This window comes from Apium graveolens, chromosome 2 (genome assembly GCF_009905375.1).
Source record: "Apium graveolens cultivar Ventura chromosome 2, ASM990537v1, whole genome shotgun sequence".
Lineage (NCBI taxonomy): Eukaryota > Viridiplantae > Streptophyta > Magnoliopsida > Apiales > Apiaceae > Apium > Apium graveolens.
This window is the reverse complement of record NC_133648.1, coordinates 141,766,156-141,791,076: the sequence shown is the minus strand read 5'-3', so window position 1 is coordinate 141,791,076 and position 24,921 is coordinate 141,766,156. Positions and strand designations below refer to the sequence as shown.

General features: G+C 37.6%; 1 pseudogene; it reads right to left on the bottom strand.

The window, feature by feature from the left end:
- Window positions 1-5,423: 5,423 nt before the first annotated feature.
- Window positions 5,424-5,518, bottom strand: LOC141709376 (small nucleolar RNA R71; annotated as a pseudogene).
- Window positions 5,519-24,921: the final 19,403 nt, after the last annotated feature.

Below are 24,921 nucleotides of genomic sequence, written 5' to 3'. Positions count from 1 at the left end.
GCTGTGAACAAAAGCAATAATTATATGCCTGTTCCTAATGCTCCTAGAAAGAAATGTTATAACTGTGGAAACTCTAACCATCTTGCTTCTTTTTGCAGGAAAAATAAAGATATAAATTCTTTACCTCCTAATTCAGGAGTTAAGAATCAGTCTGTTAGGTTGAAACCACAAAATCCTTGTTTTCATTGTGGTATTTATGGCATTCCATTTATACTTGTAAGGAATATCATAGTCTGTACTATGATTATTATCACATAAAACCTTCTTTGAAGAAAGTTACTTTAATTCCTTCCAGTGTAAAGTTTGATGCAAAGTCTGATATAAATTCTGATAAACAGCATGTTAGCATAAACTCTGAAACTAAATCCACTGGAAATGCTAACAAACTTAAAAAGGCCAAAGGATCCAAGCAAGTCTGGGTCCTTAAAACTAACCAATAGTGGTCTTTGTGATTACAGGGCAACAGGAAAGATATCCTAGTGCTGGACAATGGATGTTCAGGACATATGACTGGAAAGCTATCCCAGGAGTTTCTTATGGAGATGGCAATATAGGAAAAACTCTGGGATATGGCAATATCAATCTTGGTAATGTCATCATTGAAATAGTAGCTCTTATCTCAGGACTTAAACACAATCTACTAAGTGTGAGTCAAATCTGTGACAGAGGTTATCATGTGGATTTCTTTGAAGAATATTGTGAAGATGTAAGTAATTCTACAGGCAAAGTGGTTCTAAAAGGATACAGGCATGGTAACATTTATGAAGCCATACTTTCAACAAGTTCTGATGGTTCTGCAATCTGTCCGTTGAGTAGAGCATCAATTGAAGAAAGCTGGAATTGGCACAAAAGACTCTCTCATTTAAATTTCAATAACATAAATGAGCTTGTAAAGAAATATCTTGTGAGAGGACTGCCAAAATCAGTATTTGCTCCTGATGGCCTTTGTGATTCATGTCAAAAGGCAAAAAAAAGAAAATCTTCATTCAAGAGCAAAACTGAATCCTCAATTCTTGAGCCTTATCACCTACTACATGTTGATCTATTTGGTCCAGTCAATGTCATGTCAATTACAAAGAAGAAATATGCCATGGTTATAGTGGATGATTTTACAAGATACACATGGGTGTATTTCTTGCACAAGAAGAATAAAACTGCATCTACTCTAACTGATCATGTTAGACAATTGGATAAGTTAGTCAAAGATTCTGTTAAAATTATAAGAAGTGATAATGGCACTGAGTTCAAGAATTCAATCATGGAAGAATTCTGCAAAGAGCAGGGAATCAAACAGGAATTTTCTGCACCTGGAACTCCACAACAAAATGGAGTTGTAGAAAGAAAGAACTTGACTCTCATTGCAGCTGCACGAACTATGCTTGATGAAGCAAAGTTACCAACCTACTTTTGGGCTGAAGTTATGCAGACTGCTTATTTTACACAGAATGCTACACTCATAAACAAGCACGGAAAAACACCATATAAGATGGTGAAGAAAAAGAAGCCAAATCCAAAATACTTTCATGTATTTAGATGTAAGTGTTTTGTTCTTAAGACTCATCCTGAACAGCTGTCAAAATTTGATCTAAAAGCTGATGAAGAAATTTTTGTTGGATATCCACTGTCCACAAAAACCTTCAGAGTCTACAATTTAAGAACAAAGGTTGTCATGGAATCTATCAATGTATCTTTTAATGATAAGAAGATTACTGGACTTGAAGATTTCAATGATCATGATCAACTGAGATTTGAAAATGAAGATTTAAATTCTGATTCTGTAAATTCTGATGACTTAAACTCTGATCCTATAAGTTTTGACGGGTTAAGTTCTGATGTCATTGAAACTGTGGTAACAACTCCAAAAGAAAATGCACCTGTCCAGAGGGAGCAAGCTGAAGATCCTACCACAACTCAAGACTCTCAAGAAGCATTAGAACCTGTCACTGGCTCTTCAAGTTCTGATTCATCAAGTTCTGATGAGCCAAATTCTGATAATTTTGGAAACTCCGATTCTTCAAATCCTGAAGGATCTAACTCAAATTCTGAAGTCTCAGAGAGCATAACTACAGGGGGAGCATCAGAAAATGTTGATGGAGATAGCATGGATCATGGGGGAGGATCTAGTTCTAGAAATCAACTTCTATCTGCAAGGAAGTGGACCAAATCACATACACCTGACTTAATCATTGGAGATCCTGAAGCAGGTGTCAGAACTAAAACTGCAACATCAAATGAATGTCTCTATCATTCTTTTCTATCTCAGACTGAACCAAAGAAAGTGGAAGAAGCTCTTCAAGATGCTGATTGGGTGCAAGCAATGTAGGAAGAGTTAAATGAATTTGAAAGAAATAAAGTCTGGACCCTAGTGCCAAGACCAAAGAGCAGATCAGTTGTTGGCACAAAGTGGGTCTTCAGAAACAAAACTGACAGTGATGGCATAATTACAAGGAACAAAGCAAGGATGGTTGCTAAAGGCTACTCTCAACAGAAGGGTATTGATTATGATAAAACATTTGCACCAGTTGCTAGATTGGAAGCCATAAGAATCTTTTTGGCTTATGCTACTCACAAAAAGTTTAAAGTCTTTCAAATGGATGTGAAAAGTGCTTTTCTCAATGGAGAATTGGAAGAAGAGGTATATGTTGAACAACCTCCAGGTTTTGTAAATTCAAAATTTCCAAATCATGTCTACAGGCTTGACAAAGCACTTTATGGCCTTAAGCAAGCTCCTAGAGCATGGTATGAGACTTTAGCTCAATTTCTTTTGGAAAGTGGATTTCATAGAGGTACAATTGATAAAACACTGTTCTACTTCAACCATGAAAAGGACTTACTTTTGGTACAGATATATGTTGATGATATCATATTTGGTTCTACAAATGCCAAACTCTGGTTTGCAAAGCTAATGCAGTCAAGATATCAGATGAGTATGATGGGAGAACTTAGTTATTTTCTAGGACTTCAAGTCAAGCAAAATGAAGAAGGTACTTTTATGTGTCAATCCAAGTACACATGAAATTTACTCAAGAAATTTGGAATGCAAGACAGTTCAACTGCATCCACACCCATGGCCACTGCAACCAAGTTAGAAAAAGATACTGGTTCATCAGAAGATATTACTAACTACAGGGGTATGATTGGCTCTTTACTCTTTTTAACTGCAAGTAGACCTGGTATCATGTATGCTACCTGTCTTTGTGCAAGATTTCAGGCTGATCCAAGAGAACCCCATCTAATAGCTGTGAAAAGAATTTTCAAGTACCTCAAGGGTATAGTTAATCTAGAATTGTGGTATCCTAGTAATACGTGGAATTTTATACCACTTAGAACGTCTTATAATGGCTTGAATTGATGTCTTAAAATCAAGTATTTTGTATATTTGATGCATTTTTCTAGTGTTTGTGCATTTCAGGGTATTAATTGCATTTCGGGAGAGATTTCATCAATAATAAGCCTTTGCATGTGTTTATCATTGTAAGCGGGAAGATAGGAGCAGATTGCAGCGAAGAAACGGGAGAAAAATAGAGCAGTTTCCAGTAGGGAGCTGAGCGCCCGCTCAGCTCTGCTGAGCGACCACTCAGGAAGTTGAGCGCCCACTCAGGAATGCTGAGCGGTTGCTCAGGGATGGAAAATCAGATTTATTATTTTAGACTCCTGATTCTGTTTAACTTCCAACTTCTGAGTTAGCTGGGCTTTATGGGACTCCTATATAAGTAGATTTCAGAGACGTTTCAAAAAGGTTGGATCGTAGTATTAATCGAAGAGCAAGGAGATAAGGAAGAAGACCGTTTTAGCACACCGCAATGAAGAGGAAGCATATTTTCTTGTGATTCTTTATTTTGTTGTAACGTTGGATGCTAGTTTTCTTTACTTTGACCCTATTTACTCTTGTGACGTACTCTGGTTTAATATAAGTAGTTTTAGTTATTATTTTTGTGTGTTATTATCATGTTTTCATATGAACCCATGATGACGATGGATGCTATCATGGGCTAATAGTGATCATGGGGTCGTAACGGATTTACTATGGAATTCTTTAGTTGATTGTTTAATACCTTAATGTGTAATGATTGTATGATATCTAGTATTGGTTGTGCGTATTCGTCTTATGTGCGTCGCGAACATATAAGATAGGTTGTTAATCTCTTGTGAAGCGACGGTGGATCTCGAGATTTAGAACTTGCCATGCTAGCATAGGTTCATGTACGAGTATGCATGATTAGTGGATAACTCTAACCGTTTTATTCGCCCTGTGTAATCAAAAGGAATAACTTGTGCTTAAATCGTTATGTTGTCAATTTCTGTAGACATATAGGGACTCAACATAATTGATGCCTATTCAACTTCTATCTTAATTGTGGATGTTTGGTAGAATGGTATTAGTACAATGAAAGTTGGCTTTTATCAGTTTCGTGTTATTCGATTAATTTCACCATTGTTGCATGCTAAGGGTAATATCAATGACTATTGAAGGAAGTAGTAATGAAGTTGTGATCTCATGAGTGTTTTAATATTGTTAATTTAAGTGTTAATTAAGTGCTTAATTCTCGTAGTTAAGTGTAGTTAATAATTAGTTAACCAAATCTAAGTGTTATTGTCTTAACATTGAGAAGTAATCATACATTGGTGAATGAGTTTAATTGAACATAATTAGTCTGAGTCTCTGTGGGAATGAACTAGAAAGTATTCTATATTATTTGTGAACGCGTATACTTGCGTGTGTTATTAGCGCGTATTTTCGCCCTAACAAGTTTTTGGCGCCGCTGCCGGGGACTCGGCGTATTTGTTTAGTTTATGTACTTATCATGATTGGTCATTAGGACTCAGTGATTAAGACGTGTTACTTATTGTTTCTGGTTGTGTTTCAGGTACTTTAGCGAGCGTTTACGCAAACACGTTCTCGTACTCGCAAGAGGACTTTAGATATGGCTGAGGAGACAGACGAAGTTCTTGATATTCCGAAGAAGATAGATTTTGAAGATTCGGATTCAGGAAGTGAGCAGAAAGAGCCAGTAATCATGGGTGATCGTATTGTTCCGGCGGATCCAGCTCTTATGGACTTACCTCGGCCCAAAATTGATGACATTCAGTCTAGCATTCTTCATCCGGCTATTCAGGCTAATACCTTTGAAATCAAGCCGGGCACTATTCAGATGGTGCAGAATTCTATTTCTTTCGGAGGTGCTGCGACTGAAGAACCCGACATGCATATAAGGAATTTTGTCGAGATCTGCAGTACTTTCAAATATAATGGTGTGACTGATGAGGCTATCAAGTTGAGGGTTTTCCCATTCTCACTGAGGGATAAAGCTAAGGACTGGTTACATTCTGAACCAGGTGGGTCTATCACTACTTGGCAAGATCTTGCGCAAAAGTTTCTGGTGAAGTTTTATCCAATGGCGAAGACTGCGGCTACGAGGAGTACTCTTACTCAGTTTGCGCAGCAACCTATAGAATCTATGTGTGAAGCTTGGGAGCGCTATAAGGAGATGTTGAGAAAGTGTCCACATCATGGAATGCCTGATTGGATGGTGATCACTGGTTTCTATAATGGTTTGGGGGCCCAATCTCGGCCCATGCTCAATGCAGCATCTGGAGGCGCCTTATGGGCCAAAATCTATACTGAGGCTTATAATCTTATTGAGACTATGGCTGCAAATGAGCATCAAAACCCAACTCAAAGGATGATTCCTGGGAAGGTAACAGGTATTTTGGAAGTTGATGCAGCTACAGCTATTGTAGCGCAGCTCCAAGAGCTGTCTATGAAGGTCGATTCTCTAGCCACCTATGGAGTCAATCAGATAGCTATGGTCTGTGAGCTTTGTGCAGGTTCTCATGCTACGGATCAGTGTTCTCTTGTTAACGAATTTGTTCAGTATGTGAACAATTATCAGCGACCGCAGCAGCCTGTGCCAGCTACTTATCATCCTAACAACAGAAATCATCCAAATTTCAGCTGGAGTAATAATCAGAATGCTATTCAGCAACCATATCAGCAAGGCGTAAGTAAACAGTTTAATCCACCTGGATTCCAGAAACCACAACAGTATGCTCAGAGGCAATCATATCCTCAACAAGGAGGTGTAGCTCCACCCTCTAGTGCTGATTTTGAGGAACTTAAGCTGTTGTGCAAAAGTCAGGCGGTCTCTATCAAAACCTTGGAAAATCAAATCGGTCAAATAGCCAATGCAGTGCTTAATCGTCAACCTGGCACACTTCCCAGTGATACTGAAGTGCCAGGCAGGAAGGAAGCTAAAGAGCAAGTCAAGGCTATTACCTTAAGATCTGGAAAAGTTGCTGATGCTGAAAAAGCAAAAGAAGGAGAAGCTGAAGTTGGTGATGAAAAAGCTAAGCAAAATGAGAAAGCAGTGGAACCAAGGAAGACTACTGTTGAACACACTCTGCCTGAGGGTAATATAGGGGAGAAACAGCTCTATCCTCCACCACCTTTCCCTAAGAGATTACAACAACAAAAGCTGGATAAGCAGTTTGGTAAGTTTCTGGAGGTGTTCAAGAAACTTCACATCAATATACCTTTCGCTGAGGCTCTGGAGCAAATGCCTAGTTATGCAAAGTTTATGAAGAGTATTTTTTCAAGGAAGGTGAAACTGGATAATCTTGAGACCGTTGCTTTTACGGAAGAATGTAGTGCTGTGCTGCAACAAAAGTTACCTCCAAAGCTAAAAGATCCAGGTAGTTTCACCATTCCTTGCACCATTGGCAAGTTGTCTTTTGACAAGTGCCTTTGTGATTTGGGAGCAAGCATCAATCTGATGCCGTTGTCTATCTTTAAAAAGTTGAATTTGTCGGATCCAAAGCCCACCTACATGTCTCTACAATTAGCTGATCTATCTATTACATACCCACGAGGCATAGTGGAGGATGTGCTAGTAAAGGTGGATAAGCTCTTTTTTCCTGCAGACTTTGTTATTCTGGATTTCGAGGAAGATAAGAAGATCCCCATAATCTTGGGGAGACCCTTCTTGGCTACAAGCTGTACCTTGATAGATGTACAGAAAGGTGAACTTACTATGCGGGTGCAGGATCAGGATGTGACATTCAATGTATTCAAAGTGATGAAATTCCCTACAGAAGATGAGGAGTGCTTAAAAGTGGATTTGATTGATTCTACGGTTACTTCAGAACTTGATCATATGCTAATGACTGATGCATTAGAGAAGGCCTTAGTGGGGGATTTTGACAGTGATGATGAGGATGTCAATGAACAACTACAATATCTAAATGCTTCTCCTTGGAGGCGAAAGCTAGACATACCATTTGAATCTCTTGGTACTTCTGACCTCAAAAATGCTGAAGGAAGGCTCAAACAATCTATTGAGGAAACACCTATCTTGGAGCTTAAACCATTGCCTGAACACTTGAGGTATGCTTTTTTAGGTGATGCATCTACTTTACCTGTTATTATTGCATCTGACCTTTCAGGTAGTGAGGAGGACAAGCTCTTAAAGATCTTGAGAGAATTCAAATCGACTATCGGATGGACTATAGCAGACATCAAAGGGATCAGCCCTTCATATTGCATGCATAAGATTCTGCTAGAGGAGGGTAGTAAGCCAACTGTTGAGCAACATCGCATACTTAATCCTATCATGAAAGAAGTGGTGAAGAAAGAAATTCTGAAGTGGCTGGATGCAGGAATCATTTATCCTATTTCTGACAGTTCTTGGGTGAGCCCCGTGCAATGTGTACCTAAGAAAGGAGGTATTACTGTGGTAGCAAATGAGAAGAACGTGCTCATCCCCAATCGAACAGTCACATGATGGAGGGTATGCATGGACTACAGAAAGTTGAACAAGGCCACGAGGAAGGATCACTTTCCTCTTCCATTTATTGATCAGATGCTTGACAGGTTGGCCGGTCATGAGTATTATTGTCTTCTGGATGGTTATTCGGGGTATAATCAGATATGTATTTCACCAGAGGATCAAGAAAAGACTACCTTCACTTGTCCATTTGGAACGTTTGCTTTTCGCAGAGTTTCGTTTGGCTTATATGGCGCACCGGCCACTTTTCAGAGATGTATGATGGCTATATTCTCTAACATGATTGGAAATAATGTCGAGGTATTCATGGACGACTTCTCCGTCTTTGGACATTCGTATGATGAATGTTTGAATAATCTTTGTGCGGTGCTCAAAAGGTGTGTGTAAACTAATTTGATGCTCAATTGGGAAAAATGTCACTTTATAGTGCGTGAAGGCATTATTCTTGGGCATAAGGTCTCTAGCAAGGGTCTTGAGGTGGACAAAGCCAAGGTGGGAGTCATTGAAAATCTTCCACCGCCTATTTCTGTGAAAGGAATCCGTAGTTTTCTTGGTCATGCGGGTTTTTATAGGCGTTTCATCAAGGACTTTTTGAAGATATCTAAACCGTTGTGCAACTTGCTTGAGAAGGATGTGCCTTTTAAATTTGATGATGAATGTTTGACGGCATTCGAGACTCTCAAGAAGAGTTTGATAATTGCACCAGTTATTACAGCACCTGATTGGACAGAGCCTTTTGAGATGATCTGCGATGCGAGTGATTATGCGGTGGGCGCAGTTCTTGGGCAGCGCAAGAATAATCTCTTTCATGTGGTCTACTATGACAGCAAGACCTTAAATGGAGCTCAAATGAACTACACCACTACTGAGAAGGAGCTCTTGGATATAGTCTTTGGTTTCGAAAAATTTCGATCTTATTTGCTTGGGACAAAGGTGACAGTGTTCACTGATCATACGGCCATTCGCTATTTGGTTTCCAAGAAGGAATCGAAACCTAGACTCATTCGTTGGGTGCTCTTGCTACTGGAATTTGAATTAGAGATCAAGGATCGAAAAGGTACTGAAAATCTAGTAGCTGACCATCTCTCTAGATTGGAGAATCCCGAGTCTACTTCACATGATAAGACATTGATCAACGAATCTTTTCCGGATGAGCAGTTGTTCGCAGTTCAGGAGGAAGAGCCATGGTTTGCAGATATTGTGAATTATCTTGTCAGCAATATAATGCCTCATAATTTGACCACAGCTCAAAAGGAGAAGTTTCTGCATGAGGTGAAGTGGTATATGTGGGATGAACCGTATTTATTTAGACAGGGAGCTGACCAGATCATCAGGAGATGTATCCCATTCTGTGAGACAGAGGGGATATTACGAGACTACCACTCCACAGTTTATGGTGGACACTATGGTGGTGAGAAGACGACAGCTCATATTCTGCAAGTAGGTTTTTTCTAGCCTACTTTGTTTAAGGATGCTCATCAGTTCGTTTTAAAGTGTGATCGTTGCCAAAGAGTGGGAAATCTTACGAGAAAGGATGAGATGCCGTTAAATGTGATGCTCGAAGTCGAGGTCTTTGATGTTTGGGGAATCGATTTCATGGGGCCTTTTATCTCATCCTGCAATAATCAGTACATCTTGCTGGCAGTCGATTATGTCTCAAAATGGGTAGAAGTCAAAGCTCTGCCAATAAATGATGCAAAGGTAGTGTTAAATTTTCTTCATAAGCAGATTTTCACAAGGTTTGGAACGCCACGAGTAATCATAAGTGATGAAGGGTCGCATTTCTACAACCGTAAGTTCACTTCTATGATGCGGTGCTACAATGTGAATCATCGTGTTGCTACTGCCTATCATCCGCAAACGAATGGTCAAGCGGAAGTGTCTAATAGAGAGATCGAGTGCATTTTAGAGAAGGTTGTTTGTCCGTCAAGGAAGGATTGGTCTTTAAAGCTTGATGAAGCTGTTTGGGCTTACAGAACAGCATATAAGCCTCCACTTGGGATGTCCCCATTTCAACTTGTGTATGGTAAGGGATGTCATTTACCTGCGGAGCTTGAGCTTATGGCCTATTGGGCATTGAAGAAGTTAAACCTGGATCTCGATGCAGCTGGAAAGAAGCGAATGCTTCAGCTAAATGAACTTGATGAATTTTGACTCCAAGCGTACGAGAACAACAAAATGTACAAAGAAAAAGTGAAAAGGTGGCACGACAGGAAGTTACATCCTAAGTTATTTGTGCCGGGACAGAAAATGCTTTTATTCAACTCTCGTCTCCGACTTTTTCCTGGGAAGTTAAAATCAAGGTGGTCTGGACCTTTTATTGTCAAAACTGTGTTTCCACATGGAGCGGTGGAGATTTTTTAGAATCATCCGGACCAAGCATTCAAGGTTAATGGTCAGCATTTGAAGCATTACTATGGGGACACGACAAACTGGCAGGTGGTTAGTGCCGTTTTATTGTCAACTTGATTAAGGTACGCTATGTCAAGCTAATGACAAAAAAGAAGCGCTTCTTGGGAGGAAACCCATGATTTGTTGTTACAAGAACCCTCAGAAGTTATTAACCTATCCAAAACCACAAAAAAATCAGAAAAATAGGGCAAGGAAAAAAAATTCCAGAAGACCCCTGAGCGCTCGCTCAGCTTTGCTGAGCGACCGCTCAGGGCCCGACTGGAAGAAAATTTGTTATGTCCTATAAAAATCCAAAAAAATCTGGAAAATAAAAAACCAAAACACAGCCCCATTACCCACGATTTATTTTCCCATTACCCACATTTTTAACCCTCAAAACCCACTCCTAATCAAATTTTACCCTAATCTATACCCTATATATACATACACCTATTGCATATACTCCCCATTCACTTTCAAACCTTATACTCTCTCCTATATTCAAAACCACAAATCTTAAACACTTTTTCTCAGTTTCGATAGCACCCAAGAGATCCAGGACTATTGATAGCAGCAGCACTGTCCCTACTGCTGATTCTTCAAGGGGTACTGCTGCGAGGCCTCGGTTGTTTGATAGGGCTGCTGAGGAGGAGTATACTAGGCTTCTGGGTAAGCCGATTTTGAAGGAGAGGGGGTTCTTACCATCGGGGAGGGATGGTGAGTTGTTGCCTATGATTGCTGAGAAGGGTTGGATTGCTTTTTGTGAGTCTCCTAAAGCACTTCCGATGAGCGTTGTTCGCGAGTTATATGCGAACGCGAAGGCTGAAAAGAATGGGTATTCTGTTATTCGGGGGATGATGGTGGATTATCACCCTGCGGCGATTCACCGTGTGATTGGGCAGCGACAGAGGAAGCCCACGGTGGAGAACTGGAACGAGAAGACTGCTGAGGATTTTGACTTGGACTTGATTTGTGCTACTCTCTGTAGATCGGGCACAGTTTGGACTTTCAAGACTGGGACTAACGAGTATCGCCATTTTCCGGCAATCGCGATGAATAGGTATGCCCGTGCATGGAATGCTTTTATTTGCGCTAATATTCTGCCTACTTCACATGCAGTTGCAGTTACAAAGCTTTGCCGAGCAGTGGGAGTTCAGTGGCCGTCTCACGAGCAGTTGCAGTTGCCGGCCGCTCCTATTGACTCCGGGCTCTGCATGCGATGCAGGAGTGGACTGGTGGAGAGCCCAAGGAGCATGGGCTGGGTTATCATCTTCCAGGAGGGCGTCCAACACGAGGTGCTACCATGGCGAGGCCAAGGCGAGATGAGGCTGGTTCTTCTAGAGCTCAGAAGGGTGCTGGGATGGCTGATGCCCAGGATAGGAGGCTATCGAGGAGGATGGATGCTATGTACGAGATATAGAGCAGGTTTGCTCAGGAGCTCACCCTTGCGCTCGGGACTGCTTTTAGAGGCCTTGGAGCTGACATCCAGTGGCAAGTTTTTGGTGAGGACTCTGCATATCCGCCTCCTGATACACCACCCTCTGAGGGTGATGATGACGATGATCTCTCCGAGTAGGTATACCTTGTGGTCCTTTCTACTACCTTCACTGGGGACAGTGAAGATTTTAAGTTTGGGGGTGGTAGTTAAGGAATATTTTGTGTGTGTGTCATATAGTTGCATATTCATGATAGTTTAGTTCATATAGTTGCATATTTTTTTCCCATATAGTTTTTTTATGATTTATTTTATTTATTTATAGCTTTATTTATCATGTCATATAGCTCATGCATATACCATGATCCCTTTTGCGCTGATTTACCAATTAATTTGTGATGTTGATGCGAGTGTAGTGATAACGTTAAAGTGATGTTGAGTCGTGTAGGATGATATGCATGCTAGAAACACTTGTAATTTCACTAAGTCTTAGAGAATGCTTAAGGACTAGATTGTTGTTATGGTTCGATGGTTTTCGAGGTTAATCTATTAATTATGCTTAGAATTTTATAATAGGTTCTTAGTGATAAAAGGCATGAAAAGAAAAATTGGAGTAAAAAAATGGAATTCAATGCTAATTGTGGCTAGGCGTCAAATGGCTAGTAGCCAGCTCGTATTTTTCTGCGAGTAGTCTAGGGTTGAGCAAGATGGAGCGAAACGCACTTGCTCAGAAATTTTGAAAAAAAAGAAGAAAAAAAATAGAAAAGAGAAAAAAAAAGTTTATGTATAATTGATCACGAGTGGGTTCTTTGGTATTCGAGTTATTAAGTTCTTAGGGGACTTTGTGCCTAGTGACCTAAGGCTTTTATAGTCTGGGATCCGCTAACCTAACGCTCGCTACATGGATGCCATTGTATAAGTCATTTGTGGACCTCACTCATTGCACGGTCAAATAAGCATTTGTTTGTTATAAATAAAAAGCATGATTCCGTAATAAGCTCCAGAAATCTTGAAGTGTTATAAGTCATTTTGTGCCTAGAATTTTATTCTTCGTATAATCATGTGATTACCTTGAGGATACTCGAGTTATAGTAATTGATCTAGTTTTGAAGCATATCTGTTAAGAATCTTCACACACCACGTTTCCGGCTGTATATTAGTTTGCATGGTTTGATTGATCTTTATTCGCCTAATTGCATTTGTTGAGATGTCGTAAGTTGGTTGGTTTGGTCGTAGTAAGGGGGATCACTGCATTTCATATAGATTGCATTCATGCATGTTTTTGTTTTGTTTTTGAGTCTGTGACACTTTAGGGTAAACATCAATTTAAGTTTGGGGGTGTGATAAGTGGCATTTTATACCACTTAGAACGTCTTATAATGGCTTGAATTGATGTCTTGAAATCAAGTATTTTTTGTATTTGATGCGTTTTTCTAGTGTTTGTGCATTTCAGGGTATTAATTACATTTCGGGAGAGATTTCATCAATAATAAGCCTTGGCATATGTTTTGCATTGTAAGCGGGAAGATAGGAGCAGATTGCAGCGAAGAAACGGGAGAAAAACAGAGCAGTTTCCAGTAGGGAGCTGAGCGCCCGCTCAGCTGTGCTGAGCGACCGCTCAGGAAGCTGAGCGGCCCGCTCAGGAATGCTGAGCGGCCGCTCAGGGACGGAAAACCAGATTTATTATTTTAGACTCCTAATTCTGTTTAACTTCCAACTTCTGAGTTAGCTGGGCTTTATGGGACTCATATATAAGTAGATTTCAGAGACGTTTCAAAAAGGTTGGATCGTAGTATTAATCGAAGAGCAAGGAGATAAGGAAGAAGACCATTTTAGCACATCGCAACGAAGAGGAAGCATATTTTCTTGTGATTCTTTATTTTGTTGTAACGTTGGATGCTAGTTTTCTTTACTTTGAACCTATTTACTCTTGTAACGTACTCTGGTTTAATATAAGTAGTTTTAGTTATTATTCTTGTGTGTTATTATCATGTTTTCATATGAACCCATGTGACGATGAGTGTTATCATGGGCTAATAGTGATCATGGGGTCGTAACGGATTTACTATGGAATTCTTTAGTTGATTGTTTAATACCTTAGTGTGTAATGATTATATGATATCTAGTATTGGTTGTGCGTATTCGTCTTATGTGCATCACGAACATATAAGATAGGTTGTTAATCTCTTGTGAAGCGACGGTGGATCTCGAGATTTAGAACTTGCCATGCTAGCATAGGTTCATGTACGAGTATGAATGATTAGTGGATAACTCTAACCGTTTTATTCGCCTTGTATAATCAAAAGGAATAACTTGTGCTTAAATCGTTATGTTGTCAATTTCTGTAGACATATAGGGACTCAACATAATTGATGCCTATTCAACTTCTATCTTAATTGTGGATGTTTGGTAGAATGGTATTAGTACAATGAAAGTTGGCTTTTATCAGTTTCGTGCTATTCGATTAATATCATCACTGTTGCATGCTAAGGGTAATATCAATGACTATTGAAGGAAGTAGTAATGAAGTTGTGAACTCATGAGTGTTTTAATATTGTTAATTTAAGTGTTAATTAAGTGCTTAATTCTCGTAGTTAATTGTAGTTAATAATTAGTTAATCAAATCTAAGTGTTATTGTCTTAACATTGAGAAGTAATCATACATTGGTGAGTGAGTTTAATTGAACATAATTAGTCCGAGTCTCTGTGGGAACGAACAAGAAAGTATTCTATATTATTTGCGAACGCGTATACTTGCGTGTGTTATTAGCGTGTGTTTTCGCCCTAACACCTAGAGAATTAGATTTTAAGCTAATAGGTTACTTAGATGCAGATTTTGCAGGATGCAAAATAGACAGGAAAAACACAAGTAGAAGCTGCCAATTTCTTGGAGGCAGATTAGTTTCTTGGTTTAGCAAGAAACAAAAATCAACTTCCACATCAACTGCAGAAGCAAAATATATTGCTGCAGGAAGTTGTTAAAATACATTAAATGCTGATTATTATCTGATGTGGATCTATATACTCTGATAGTGATTTGAATGTTCTGTGACTATTCAATCCAATGAGGATTACTGTGCTAGATGCTAACCTAGTAGTCTTTAACATACTAGAAATCCCATGTCTGAATTAGTTGTTTATGTGGAAATTCATTAACACAAGCAAATTCTGATTTTGAGCTTAGTCAAATTTACTTTGTGTATCTTATTACTAAGTCACAAACTAGATTCTTGCTTCTTATCTGTCAAATTCTGATGTTAGTAAATCTTAAGGATAACCTAAATGCTGATAATCCTCACTTATCTGAAGAACAAAAAAGAAAAGAAAATTAAAGTCAGGTACTCCTTTGAGATCTAGAGTAAATATGTGGAAGGGAAGACCCAAGTGCATTGCTGGTATTAAGTAATATGCATTAGAAAAGCAAATAAATTTCTCTTGGTGACTTTTCACATTCTCTGATTACTGGAGAAATACTCTGATAATAGCATAAATTCTGATAGCAGTTGTGACTCATTTACACTGAGAAGCCACTATGAAAAAGAATTCTAAAAGATGCATAAAATGAGCACAAACAGTTGAGGTGGACTCATGCACAAATTTATCCTATAGTAGACTTCATTATTAATGACAGATTTTAAGCATTTTTCTTAGTTATGCCTTATTTCTAAGATGCACTGAAGTATATCAGACTTTAATCTTTATCTGATATTTTGCTAATGCACACACTCTCAGTCCATATGAATGATGAAAATTACTGTGGTGATCAAGTTGTTTCAGATAAACAGTTAAGTGTCATATGCATAAATTCTGAGGACAAGTTCTGATGGAAGTTCTGATGATTAAACTATAAAGAAACAAGTCAGTATTTGTATGAAGAATCACAGATACAAACATTCACTTTTTGAGTACAGAAGCCATGTTCTGATGACTGTTAAAATCTGATAATAGTCAAGTTCTGATATTAAATCCTGATGGAAACTCTGATGCTTATGTGGCATTATTTTTTACTTGACTTATTTGTGGTAAATACTGTAACGGTTATATTTAATCAGAATATAATCAGGTGAGATAAAAATAGTCATAGTTATTTGGGTTAGTGGTAAACGTGTTTTTCTTGAAAAACTACATGTGCACAATAATTTTTACTTATTTCCGGTGCCCATTAACTCCTGCTTTAACTATTGACTGTTCACATATTTCCTAGATCATTACACATAGGTCTAGGGAGACGTTCATTAATTTAACTCTACACTTAATAATTAATCAGTCCTCTAGTCCCTTGATATTCCATTGGCTATTTAACCAACATTTCATCTCAGACATATCATCTTCTATTCTCACACAAAATCATTCTCTCTCTTTTAATTCTCACCATTTTCTTCCTTCATAAAAATGGTTCTTGTAACATGTTTATGAACTATGAAAACTTCAACGTCGAGTTCAGTTGTGGTGACTGGGAACATGAATGGCACATCACTGCCATTCCTGATGAGATATGGAACTTGGTTCCATAAGAGGTTCCAACAAATCTCTTGTTCTTTGAGATGGACTATCAATTCCATTTTGATCGCTTGGAAGAAGAACGAAGAGAGGCTCTTCTTTAGCAAGAACGGATCAACCGTCTTGCAGTGCTAGTTGTCAGCAGCAGGAGGAACTAATCGATAGCTTTCCTTCTTAGACCAAGGTTGTTAATGTTCACCATCTTAGACTATGATTATCTTGTAATCTTTTGCATGTAATCTATAAATTTCATAAAATGTACTCTTTTGATATTTTAATGAAATTTCTTTTAATTGTAAGATTTAGTCTTTGTTTATCTCGTATTATGTGCATGTGAATGTTCTCATTGAAGCTTGTTAATCCTTACTTCATCTACTTGAACTGTATTTCTTGATGAATATTTTGATTAAAATTGTGGTTACTAATAATTTGTGCTGATTTGACAAACAAATGTTTGAATCGACATATCCTGAGTTACACTTGAAAAGGTAGAAGCAATTGAGAAAGCTCAAGAGAAGCAATAGGCCCAAATCTCTGAGGTTCTGGCAAATCAAGCTTCTCAACAGGCTCAATGGAATGATATTCAATCTTCAGTGGAACTTCTTCTCTCACTCCTACTATCTGATGATGCCAAAAAGGGGGAGAAGATAGTTAATTCCAAATGCTCAAATGATCAAATACTGAAGAAGAAAGATGATGAAGCTGATGACCAGGGAAACCCTAGCAAGGGTAGAGGTCAAGTTCAAAGTAAAGGGCAGAGTAGTAAGGTTTCTTCAAGGAAGCTAATTACTGAAGGAAGCAAATCTTCTACTCAAAAGAAGACAAGTTTTGAAGCTGCTCAAACTTAAAATCTGATAGCAAGTACTAAAACTCAAAATCTGATATCAAGTTCTGATGAGCAAAGTCTAATGACAAAGCCTGATGTTCTGATATAAGGTGGAAATCAAGATTCTCAAAAGTTCATGCAAACTCTGAAGCTCAAGGGAAAGCAGACTACTGTCTACTACAAGGATCCCAAGATTCAGACACTTGATGAGGAAATTGCTAGAAGATTATTTCTGAAGCATAATCTAGGAATGGATTTAGAAAATCTCTAGGAGGAAGAAGCTAGATTTAAAGCTGAAAAGAAAAATCTAAAGCCAAAACTTCTGTTGCAAAGAAACCTCCAAGGCATAAGGAAAAAGGCATTGTGATCAAGGAGAAGTCAATTTCTGAGGCATCAAAGCCCAAGACAAGTTCACAATCTGAGATTGATCCCAAAGATAAAGGGAAAGAAAAAGTTGATGAACCAACCAAGCCACTGGAGATGAAAATTCCTAAAATTCTGATAAAGCCAGTATGCAAAATGGTTCAAGTTACTGATGATATTCTTGCTGAAGATGAAGATATTCAAACTCTGAAAAGAAAGAAGATTTCTGAAGAATCAAAGACAACCTCTGACAAGGCTCAAGTTGTTCAGAGTGAAGAACAACAAGCTATAACAGAAACAGCAAGTTCTGATAAAGTCAACAAGTCAACCTCTGACAATGCTCAAGTTGATTTACACAAGATGGAAGTAGCCGATAAAAAGAAACTTCTGTGGAAAAATGTTAAACCATCAGATCCCAAGAAACGCCAATTGCTGTCTACTTTCATGACTATTGGGTTAAATGCTAGAGAACCAAGAGACAGGGCTGGGCTAGGTTCTGATGAAGCTAAGATCATGACAGGACATGAAGTGCTACTAGAGATCCATTTCTATTGACTGACAGACCTCTTGAAGATGTTACACAGAAACACCTTGATAAGGTTATCTCTGTTCAAGTGGTACTGGATGTTCATAACAAGCACAATGTCAAGGAAAATCTGATTCTATTTCTTGAAGATAGAAGGACATATCAAATGTCAGAATCAGATATGCTAAACAAATCATTGAAAGAACTTCAATTCTTTTATTACCTTTTAGAGGTAAAGTCTGATATTACCAGGAGATGGTCAAATTTCATATTGAAGATCATCAGAGATAAAGCAAGAATTTCTGGTTCAAGAGTTACAGAATTCATTCCTAATATTGTTAAAGATGATGGAAGTGAAATTCCAATGAAGAAGAATTCTGCTAAGCTTGAAGAGATACTGAAAGAGAAATGTTTGTGCTACAATGAAGATTCTTCTCATCCTAGGGTAATAAGACTGAATGATGGTTTAGAAAGAAACCATATCTCTGCTTTAAGGACTGTAATCTATCAGATTGGAAGTCAGAATGAATAGATGAAGCAAGTCAAGACTACACTCTCTCAAGTCCTGAGAATTAAAGAAGAAAAGCTGATATCAAGATTTGTCAAGAATCATTTTGGATTCAGATTGACTCAGTGAGATTGGTAAAAGCTACAAGGACTGTAAGTTGTAGTTAGTTATCTAGTTAAACTCTTATTGCATTTGTACTTAAATGTTTTTGACATCATCAAATCTATTAACTTGTATATTTTGCATAATTTACAAGTTGGGGGAGATTGTTAGATATATTTGAGATGTCATGTCTAATATGATTCATGTTTAGTTTTCAGATCTTAACAAACAGGACATATCAGGACTTACTGGAATCAGGACTTACTGGAAGTCAGAACTTAATACCAGAACTTAAGGTTATATGAGAACTTAAGTGCGGGAAGACTTACAGATAAGGAAGGAAGTTGATTTACAGTTAGAAGATTGAGACTAAAAGAAAAGAAGATATGCATAGAAAGAGTTAGAGGACTGGAAGACTTGTAGAAAATATCTGATTGATATATTTTAGGAGACAGAATTGTATTCCATATCAATTAGAAGTTATCTTGTAACTGTGTACTATAAAAACACAGATTTAGGGTTTACACTATATGTGTTATCATTATCGAAAAGATTATACATTGTAACCTAGCAGCTCTTAGTGATATTTGTTCATCACTGAGAGGGAACAACAGTTCTTATTGTAACAAAGTTTATTCAATATACTTGATCTTTGTTACATACTTGTGTTAAATCGATTTGATTGTATAAACATTGTATTCAACCCCCTTCTATAGTGTTGTGTGACCTAACATATAATATATTACTTTTAAGAGTAATATTATTCTCACAGAAGAAACTTTATAAGTAAAGAAAAATTTATAAGATTCTTGTCTCAAAACTACCTCTCCTTTTGCCAGTACAGGAGACTGCCACTCAAAATATTTTTCGCTTTTTTTTAAATCAGATATTTTCATACAGTCTCACGAAAGGCTCAATCACACATTTAGCAAAGAAATAAGAGATGGCTGAGAAGAGTTGTATGTTTGTCATATAAATAGAGGTAACCTCAAATAAGAGACTATTTATAATCATACAAATATGAGAATATATGAGAAGTTAGCAATACCAGAATGTGATTCCTCAAGTGGAAGTCATGAAAGTGGAGGAACAAACACCACATCAGGATGCTTTTTCAAACTAGCAACTAGTAATGGATCATCAATTGTAGCTAGTGCAGTTGAAGGATGATTCTCAGTAGGAGCTGATGTATCATCAGGATTTGATCTGTCAGGAGAAGTTGAAAGACCAGCATCAGTACTTTGAACTGATGGTTCTTATGGAGTCTGAGACATGTGAGCTGCTTCAGCAATGCTTGGTGAAGGTTCTTGGCATATGATCATCTGATTCAGAATCTTCTTGAATTATCAGTCTTCTTTTCCTGATTGGAAAGCAGTCTTATTTCTTCTCACTCTCACTCAGTGAGACTTGTTTAGCTTTCTGTCCAGATTTGACAGATTTCTTAAACAGCATTTTCTTTGTTACAACTGATGTCTTTTGAGAGACATCAGAGGAGGCTAATTTAGAGGCTTGTTGTGTTTGCTCTTTGGAAGAAGAAATGCTTAGGTTAGAAACATGATAGGTGATTTCTTGAGTTGTAGCATCATGAACTGTGACAGAGGTGCCAACATCAGGATTTGCAGGCACTTGTGTAGGAGTAGGTCTATTTTTTAACAGAAATTTCCTGACCTCTCTAGGAAGAAAGGGTGGTCCTGAAAATTTATTCTTTTCATCCCTTTTGATATGATCAGTGATTGCTTTCTCGGAAATTTGAAAAACGGGGAGTAATTCATCATCATCAAAAATATCATTAGGGCATAGAAAATTGAAAATTAGTTGCAAAAACCTAGTATACCCTATTACTCCTGAAGCATCTGCTCTCCTAGAAATTATGAAATGTAATATAGTATTACCATAATCAAAATTACCAGAGTTAAGAAGAGAGTACCCAATTCTCAGGGAAGTGGATGGAAGAGCATCAAAGTTTGTTGTCTTATTCAAGAAACATCAACTGATGCAGTCAAAGAAAAAATTCCACTCTCTTTTCAGTTTGGTCCTGACCAGTTTTCCAATGGTTGTGATTTCTCCTTGATAGCCTAAAGTCCGTAGCATATCAAACAGCTGCTCATTAGTATGAGTATCAGGAGAACCATCAAGAGCAGGGAATCTTAAGGCTTGAAGTAGAATGTCAGCATCAACTTTATATCTTTGGTCCTTATACTCAAAAGAAAAGCCAGTATATGTTGAATTTACCACTGCTGAGACCTGCATGACAGTTCTGTATGACACCTTAACAGGATTTGTGAGAGCATACCCAATTGGACATAGAAGGAGAAAATCCTAAATATCATGGAAAGATGATGGTAGCTGCTGATGTGTAAGCAGAGCTAAGTAATTGTTAGTACCAAATGTATTTCCATGAATGATCGTGGTTTGACTGAAGAGTGGTGAAACTTCAGAAGTTGTCATGATGTGAATAGCTTGTGCGAGAGAGTAAGTGTGAGATGTGCGCAGTGAAACTATGTGTATGACGAATTGTGTCACATAATTTCTTCTGGTTTTATAGCTTCACTATTTAGAAATATGTATAACACACTTGTATGAAGAAGGTAACCTAGCAAATTTGACTTCAAACAGGAAGCAATTACTGAGTAATTGATTTTGACGGTGGAGGAAATTGTAGAAGTAAATACAAAATGCATATAGTTATATCAAGACACAACCGTAGAAATTTGTTTATCAGATAATCCACAATTAATCATTAATTAAGTGAGACACTTAATTGCAACAATAAAGCTTACTCAGAGATTGATTAACACTAATAGTCTGAATTAGAACGTGCTGACCTGTCGTCAGGATTTGAGACCTTTCTTCTGTCAGGATTTGACTAACTCGGGATATGTCGATTCAAATTCAACATTTTTTGTCAAAGCATCACAAATTATTAGCAACCATAATTTTAATCAAAAAATTCATCAAGAAATACAGTTCAAGTAGATGAAGTAAAGATTAACAGGCTTCAATGAAAACATTCACATGCATATAATACGAGATAAACAAAGACTAAATCTTGCAATCAAAAGAAATTTCATTAATATATCAAAAGAGTACATTTCATGAAATTTGTAGATTATATGCAAAAGATTACAAGATAATCCTAGTCTAAGATGGTGAACGACCTTGGTCTAAGAAGCCTGAAAAAGCTGATGGTGAAGAGATACAGATGGATGATGTTTAATTCTTCTTCCTACTTTCAACAAAGAGAACAGCAAGACGAATGATTTTCTCCTGCTGTTTAAGAATGTGGAGATGAAATTCTCTTTGGAAAAATAAAAGATCATTTTTGATGTTGTCTGGAAGTTGAATCCACAGGTCGTATGGAATGTTGTTGATAGGATATGAAGTCTGAATTCCATTTCAAAAAATGATCACAGTATCTGTGCCATAGCAGTAAAACCAACTGGGGTTTTCCATTGTTTGAGAGAAATGAAAAGATGTGTTTGGGTAGGAAAAGATGTGATTTTACTGAAGGATGAGCAGTCATTTAAATAACCAAGAGAATATCAAGAGACTAAGAGACTGAAGAGTTAACTTAATGAATTAACCAAAAGATTTCTTTTTAAGGCGCGTCTCCCTAGACCTATGTGTAATGATGACAGTGATCTATTTATTCGGACATGCACAATTAGCAAATAAATTCACTTAATTTATCATGCATATAAAATAGAATATATCAAATATTTCTGGCTTAATATCTAAGAACACAGTATTTAGGACATATCAGGATTTAATCAATATACATCAGGATTTGATCAAATAGATAAAAATTTACTTGTCCCGACTAACTATACCAAGTTCATTCACAAGCTTTGTAAATGTTGCTTCAGGTAATGGCTTTATGAAGATATTAGCCAGCTGCTAATCAGTAGGAACAAAATGAAGCTATATGGTTCCTTTCATGACATGGTCTCTTATGAAGTGATATCTGATACTGATGTGCTTTGTAAGAGAATGTTGCACCGGATTTCCTGTCATAGCAATAGCACTTTGATTATCACAATAAATAGGAATTTTTGAGAATGATAATCCATAGTCCATGAGCTGATTTCTCATCCATAACAACTTAGCACAGCAACTCCCAGCTGCAATATATTCATCTTCAGCAGTTGAAGTAGAAATAGATTTCTGCTTCTTGCTGAACCATGAGACTAATCTGCCTCATAAGAACTGACAGCTTCCTGATGTACTTTTCCTGTCTATTTTGCATCCAGCAAAATCAGCATCTGAATAACCACATAATATAAAATCAGCTTCTCTTTCATACCAAAGTCTAAGAGAAACAGTACCCTTGAGGTATCTAAAAATTCTCTTTACTGTAATAAGATGTGGCTCCCTTGGATTTTCCTGAAATCTTGTACACAAACAAGTGGAAAACATAATGTCTGGCCTGCTAGCAGTTAGATATAACAGAGATCCAATCATACCTCTATAGGTTGTCACATCAACTGCTGTACCTTCATTTGGATCAAGTGTTGTAGCAGTTGCCATAAGAGTACTTGCAGTTGCACTTTCTTGCATATTAAACCTCTTCAGTAGATTTCTTGTATACTTGGACTGATTGATATAGATGCCATTATCAGTTGTTTAATCTGCAAGCCTAGGAAGTAATTCATCTATCCCATCATACTCATTTGATATCTTGATTGCATCAACTTTGAAAACTTATCACACAGTGTTTGATTAGTTGATCCAAAAATGATATCATCAACATAAATTTGAGCTAAAAGCAAACCTTCACCTTTAAACAGATTAAACAGGGTTTTATCAATTGTACCACTTTTGAATCCACTTTCAAGTAGAAACTGAGCAAGGGTTTCATACCATGCTCTAGGTGCTTGCTTCAGTCCATATAGTGCTTTATCAAGTCTGTAAACATAGTCAGGATGTTTAGGATCCACAAATCCCGGTGGTTGTTCAACATAGACTTCTTCTTCAAGTTTTCCATTGAGAAATGCACTCTTGACATCCATCTGGAAGACTTTGAACTTCTTGTGAGCAGCATATGCCAAGAAGATTCTGATTGCTTCCAACCTAGTAACATGAGCAAATGTCTCATCATAGTCAATACCTTCTTGTTGGGAATATCCTTTTGCCACCAATCTAGCCTTGTTTCTGATGATTGTTCCATCGAATCAGTCTTATTTCTAAAGACCCACTTTGTGCCCATAATTGACCTGTTCTTAGGTCTAGGCACCAGCTTCCACACTTCATTTCTTTCGAACTCATTTAATTCTTCTTGCATAGCCATGACCCAATCTGTATCCTTAAATGCATCTTCTACTTTCTTTGTCTCTTTTTTTGAAAGTAGATTATGATATAAACATTCATTCTGAGTTGCACTCCTTGTCTTTACACCATCATCAGGATTTCCAATGATCAAATCAGGAGTATGATCCTTAGTCCATTTTCTGGCACTGGGAAGTGTCCTTCTGGAACTTGATGCTCCCCCTGAATTATATGCCTCTTTAAATGTATTTGAGGCTCCCCCTGAATCCGCTGGGTCATTTCCTGATGAATTATTGGGACTTGACTCACGTTCTTCTGATGTTGAATCAACATTTGATTGAGAAGAACTTTGAGATGATTCTTTAGTGTTAGCATCATCAGCTGACCTTTGCTATTGCTCCCCCTCAACTTGTGCAGGCTCATTTGCACAATGATTATCTTCAGAATCTGAAGGAGTTTCAGGATTTGGATCATCAGGATTTGACAATTCATTAGAGTTTGATCCAGATTCCAACAATGCCTTTTCATTTGCAAAGATTAAGCTTTCATGAGTGTCTTCTTCAAAACCGGGAATCTTCTTATCATCAAAAGATACATTTATGGAGACTACTACAGTGTGTATTCTTAGATTGAACACTCTATAAGCTTTTGATGGTGAGTAACCAACAAAGATTCCTTTATCAGCCTTTGATTCAAACTTTCCAAGCTGATCAGTATGAGTTCTTAAAACAAAGAACTTACATCCAAATACATGAAGATGTTTGAGACTGGGCTTCTTTTCTTTTAGCATTTGATAAGGAGTAACACCATGTCTATTTATCAGAGTGACATTCTGAGTATAATATGTTGTGTTTACTACTTCAGCCTAGAAGTAAGTGGGTAGTTTTGCTTCTTCTAGCAGAGTTTTGCCTGCTTCAATTAAGGTTCTATTTTTCCTCTCAACAACACAATTTTTCTGAGGTGTACCAGGAGCTGAGAATTGTTGCTCTATGCCTTTGTACTTGCAGAATTCCTCCATCTTTGAGTTCTTGAATTCAATGCCATTATCACTTCTCAGGATTTATACTTTGTGAGTAGATCCATTTTTAATTTTCCTTATGTGGTCCAGAAGAATTTCTGGAGCTTCATCTTTCCTATGTAGAAAATAGACCCATGTATATTTAGTGTAATCATCAACAATTACAAGTGTGTACCTTTTCTTGTTAATGGACATTATGTTCA